Source organism: Lissotriton helveticus, chromosome 6 (assembly GCF_964261635.1).
Source record: "Lissotriton helveticus chromosome 6, aLisHel1.1, whole genome shotgun sequence".
Lineage (NCBI taxonomy): Eukaryota > Metazoa > Chordata > Amphibia > Caudata > Salamandridae > Lissotriton > Lissotriton helveticus.
The window spans coordinates 1,596,729,937-1,596,735,796 of record NC_136067.1 but is presented as its reverse complement, the minus strand read 5'-3'; positions in this window follow the sequence as shown (position 1 = coordinate 1,596,735,796).

The window sequence follows — 5,860 nt, the reverse complement described above, 5'->3', positions numbered from 1 at the left end:
TAAATCAGTCAGTTTGTTCTCTGAACTATTTGTTTCTGCATCATGTGACCCTTGCCCCCTTTTTGCGTGTTTTCCTACCTACGCCCTTTCAACTAATCAGAGTGGAGGAGCAGAAGACTGCGGAGACCTTATTACAGGCCCCGTACTCCGAGCTTATTACGGCTACGTGGATGGATACTGGCTGATAACTGATACATACCATCCCCTTCCTTACACTGAATTTCGTTCACCAACAGGACCGTTTCATTAATGGTCACAATCCAGAGATTATCTCACCTTGGCAGGAAGGACGGACATTACCGATAGAGGCCATTCAATCATCATATCAAATCTCCTTCGCAATAAGGACTGCCTGACAACGGAAAACGAGGGTCAACATTATTGACAATACACCATTCCAGCACTGACATCGAGGGTGTGGTTACACCCTGGACCATCAATCTTTGGATGTTCTTTTTCAATGCCCTGATGAAATACCCAAGGCAGTAATAGGGAATGAAACGCGTTGGCTGTGCCTGCATATCTCAAAAGAGAAAATAAAGAATCCATTAAGGAAAAAACAGAGGATTTTGAAAATCTTTGAACTCTTTGATATCTCTGACTTCATTTTTTTTTTTGTAAAACAATTTTTATTGCAGAGGTACTGCGGGTCACATCACATATACACCAGTGTGGTCTCAGGGTCGCATCCATATCTGTACTTTCCTCCCTTACGTACACAGCCTTACAACCCACATCCCGGAGGCTGGGCGGCAGATAATCACTTATCATGGTGTACAATCTCCAGTCACAGATGGCTCAGTGAGTCAACCCCTTCCGCTTTTGGGTGTTCTGCCCTCCGTTGCATCCCCTCGTTCCGTGGTGGTGTATGAGCTCCCTACTTAGTATTGATTAGTTTAACTGTTTTCTCCCGCCCCCCTCCCCGTGTCCCTGGTGTCTGAACCAAAGTGTCATGTCCGTGAACTCAGGCGAGTTGGTGTAGGTAGGATCTTGGAAACAAAGCTTAGGTGTGTGTGTCCGGAGTTAGTGCGGCGTCCTACCCTGTCTCTTCAGGGGCCTCCCCGTGTGGGATTTCTTCCTCACCTTCTCCAGTTTCTACACTGTCCCTCAGCTCCTGGACTAGGGTCTCCCATGCTAGTGCCGCTTCCTGTGCCTTCTCGTCCGCCGTGCGCCGGGCTAGCTGGTACCTGACTGTGCTCTCTGCCGTTGCCCATTTCAGGAATTCATGCAGCCATCTGTGGTGCGTTGGTGCTGTCTTAGATTTCCAACCCCTAGTGAGTTCCCTCTTCGCAATCAGTAAGCCCATGTCTATAAACTTGCTCGATATTTTCGTTTTGCGTGTGTGTGGAAACCAGTGTAGGAGGGTGACTGCGCTATCGTAATGCAGGGATCTTTCCGTGACCTCATTTAGGGTGTCCCCAACCCCCTTCCAATACTCCAGCAATCGCGGACAATCCCTGAGCATGTGTAGCTAGTCGGCACCTATAAGCCCGCATCTGGGGCATGCTGCATCTGTCGCGCCAAAGTATTGTATTATTTTACTTGGAGTGAGGTAGGCCCTATGCAGGATGTAGAGATGTATTAGTTGGAAACGGGCATTTCTGGTGCTTTTCCTGGGCCGTTGGATTAACTGGGACCACGTCGCGTCCGGGATCTCTCTCTGCAGGTCAGTCTCCCATTGAGTTTTGAGGCGTGTTAACGGCAGAATGTTTTCGGTGCTCATGCGGGAGTAGAGACATGTAACCGCCTTGAAAGTGCCTGCTGTCATCATCGTGTATTGACACGCCAATGACAATTTAGGTTCAGTCAGTCCCTCCCCCCAGTGTTTCTGAATTGCCCCCACCACTGCCGCATGTAATAAGTAGTTCCCACGTGGGAGGCCATACTGTTCCTGCAGAGTCTGGAAGTCCGTCAACACCCCGTCGGCGTATAAGTCACCTATCACGTGGAGGCCCGCTTCCTCCCATAGTTGGAGGTTCGACCAATCCCCTCCGTGCGGTAGCGCCGTTATCATCCCTATTGGGATCTCGGGCGCGTATGGATGTCCCGGACCCGCACGCCGCTGCATGCGATTCCAGCACAGACGTAGAGTCCTTTCCTCCAGGGTCAACTCCCTCAAGAGCAATTTCTGTTGCAGGGCTATGTATGCCAGTACGTGGCGGGGGGTGCCCGTGTCCCTCTCCTGGTCAGGACCCCGATACACCCTTGCCACCTCCTGCGTAAAGAATTGCAGTTGTGCCGCCAGGTAATAGAGTTCGAAGTCTGGGACTGCAAGCCCCCCCTGGTCTTTGGGGCGCATGAGAGTCGCCAATGCAATTCGCCGCCTGCCTTCTCCCCAGAGGAATGACACCATGCTTGATTTTAAGCGCCGGAACACGTCTCCCGGTATCCATACCGGGAGGGTCCTAAAAAGGTACAATAAACGTGGAAGTGCAATCATTTTGAGGAGGGACACCCGTCCCGTCATGGACAGGGGGAGGGTAGCCCAGAAGGCCATATTGCCCTTCAACGACCGGATACAGCGACCAATATTCCCGTCAAGCAAGCTGGTGGGATCGTGATAGATGTAGACCCCAAGGTAGTGCAGGCAATCTGGTTCCCAGCGCATGCCAATGTTCGTCGGCGGCTGTTTCTCTTGCTTTCGGAGCGGAAAAAGGCAAGTCTTCGCCCAATTCACCTTCAAGCCCGATAGCGCCCCGAATCTCAGTAGTAGCCCCTCTGCGCCTCTAACCGCCTCTTCGGTGTTATCTAAGAATAGCAAGAGATCGTCCGCATATAACGATATATGATGGTGCACCCCCCTAGCTTCAAGCCCACAGTATGCATCCCCTCTCCGAGCCATCATTGCAAACGGTTCCATGGCCATAGCGAACAGCAGAGGCGACAGAGCGCAGCCCTGTCTCGTTCCCCTGTGCACCTCGTAGCGATCTGATATTAATGCTCCCACTCTCACCCTTGCTCCTGCCCGCGCATATAGCACCCTGGTCCATTTTATATAGTCATCCCCGAGGCCAAAGCCCCGCATCACCGCGTAGAGATAGTCCCACCCCAGACTATCGAACGCTTTTTCAATGTCGACAGATAACACCACCGGGCTTCTAGCAGCTTGCGGCGGGTCTACCAGCAATCTGAGCAGCCGTCGAATATTGTGGGACGTGTTCCTGGTGGGGATAAATCCCGATTGGTCCTCGTGGATTAAACCCTTCATATGTACTATCAGTCTCCCTGCCAGGATCGTACTCAAGATTTTGTAATCCGTCGTCAACATTGATAACGGGCGGTATGAAGCTGGATCTGTGCTATCCCTGCGCGGCTTTAGCAACGGAATCATGATTGCCTCGCGCATCGATTGGGGCAACTCTCCCTTCTCTTTGGCTTCATTATACACCGTCCTAAGTTTTGGGGCTAGTATCTCCGCATACTTCGCATAGAACTCGATTGGTAGTCCATCTATCCCCGGCGTTTTGTTTCGCGCCATTTTCTTAATGGCTCCTCTAATTTCTGCAAGGTCGATCGGACCCCCGATCGCCGTAGCGAGTTCCGGGTCAATACGGGGCAGATGGATCTCTGCTAACAGAGCTTCCGTTGCTTCGGGCTGGGCCTCCAATCCCCTCTCATATAAAGTGCTGTAGTAGTCTGTGAAGCATTGCACTATTCCTGGTTGGGTATTGTGTACTACCCCGCTCATATCAGTTCGGGACAGTATTGGGGAAGAGCCTTTATGGGGGTTGGCCAGCCAGGCCAGGAGTGTTCCCGTTTTGTCCCCCTCAGCGAGAGTCTTAGTTAAATAAGATTTATAATCAAAGCTGCGCAGGTTTTCCATTTCGACTGCAACCGCCTCGCGTGCCGCACTAACCCTGTCCTGCAATTCGGGATGGCCGGGTCGCAATTTCTCGGCGTCTCGCAGCGTTCGTTCCGCCTTTTCTAGGTCCTCCACCAGCGTTCGTCGTGCGCCTGCAAACTTCCCAATACAGTGACCCCTTACCACCACCTTGAATGCGTCCCATTCGGTGGCTCTGGAGGAGGTGGTCTCCTCGTTTTCTTCGAAGTATTGGGTGATCCTAAGGTCCAGGTCCGCCCTGAACGGTGGGTCATCCAGCGTGTCCGGTCTAAGCCGCCACGTTGGAATTGGCGTGTTACCGTTCATCCAGGCCAGGGTGAGTAGCAGGGGATTGCGGTCTGAGATCGTGCGTGTTAGATACTCCGTGCGGGTAACCAAGGGCAATACGTGTTGCGAGCAGAGGAACGCATCTATACGAACATGTAGGTCATGCATGCAGGAGTAAAAGGAATAGTCCCTGTCAGTTGGGTGCTGTGCCCGCCACACATCAGTCAGGTCCCATTGCCCCTGCCATTGCAGTCTATGTTTCGCTAGTCTGTGCACCGGGGATGCATGCAGCGGTGGGTGAGATCTATCTAGGGTGGTGTCCGCAATAGAGTTGAAATCCCCCCCCAGTAACACCGGGCCTGCAAAGTAGGTCGCTAAGTGCTTGGACAGTTTGGTGAAGTAGGGCGCTTGCTCAGTGTTCGGTGCATAGACGCTGCAGAGCGCTATATGACGACCCCTCAGTAACCCCTCGACCGCCACAAATCGGCCCTCTGGATCCGTAGTATGCCTAGTGACCTTGAGTGGGACCCCCGCCCGAATCCAAAGCAGCGCACCCCTAGCAAATGCGGAATATGTAGTGTAGAACAAGTGCCCCCTCCATCTCCTCTGTAAAGCGGCCCCTTCCTTTTTGGTCAGATGGGTCTCCTGCAGGAAGGCAATGTGGACCCCCCTGTGGACCAGGTAAGAATGAACTTTGTGCCTTTTAGTCATGGAGTTCAGACCCCGCACGTTCCAGGACACACATTTTAAGGAACCCACACTATCCATCATCTCGATTCGGTTTGCTAAGGACTCTGTCCCCTAGCGGCCAGACACCAGTAACACCCCCCCCCGTCCCCCATCCCCAACTGTATTGTCTCACTTCCCCCTCGTTCTCCATCTCCCTTCCGCTCCGCCCCTCTCCCCCCCCTCCCCACCCTGCCCTGAGTCACCCCAACATCTCTGGACATCCCCCCCCCCCCCCAGAACAGGACCCAACTACAAAGAGTCGCCCCCGTCCAAACAACAGAGCAAAAGTGCTCTCAAAACTGTCTACTCCACAGTCTGTACTGTGGCGGCCTTAGGGGCCTCTGGGTGCGCTAACTAGTTACTTCAGCAAAATACGCCTCCCTTGTCCCTTACCGCCCCACAATAGTCATCCAAACTCACGATTAACCAGTCTCACTGCTGCCTGCTCCAGCGTTCGGGCTCGCCAGTCGATCCAGGCCCCCACCACCAGCCCCCCCCGATCACAAGCCTCAACTGCCAAATACTTCTTCCGCCGTTTGTGGCGTCACAGTCGGGCCCATCGTGCTGTCCACCTCCGACAATTCAGTTTCCGATCCTGTTCGTTTGTCCTCCGAAGGCGATTCTTCCCGCCGCCGTGGCAGTACCTCACCAGAGACTTCTTGCACCGCCTGCAAAGCTGCCTTCCGTTCTATCGCCGTCTGCGATTCCGTCGGCCGCTTAAAGTGGAGAAGCGTGGCTCAGTGGTTAGAGGCGGCAGACCCGGAAGCTGAGATCGGCCGTGGACCAGGGTTCGATTCCCCGCCTCGGCGGGTCCCGGGCTCAAAAATTCCACGGACTCGACAATTCTCGCTCTGGTGCCTACTCGACTCACGGGGTCACACTCTGCGACTCTGGGCAATAGCTTGCTTAATCTCCACTACGGCCCCTCGCGGCGGGATGCCTGGCTTTCACCTTGTGGATACCCTGCCGGGGTATCTCACTGGGGAATACCAGGACGGGTTCCCTAAGCAAGCGCCTTGATAC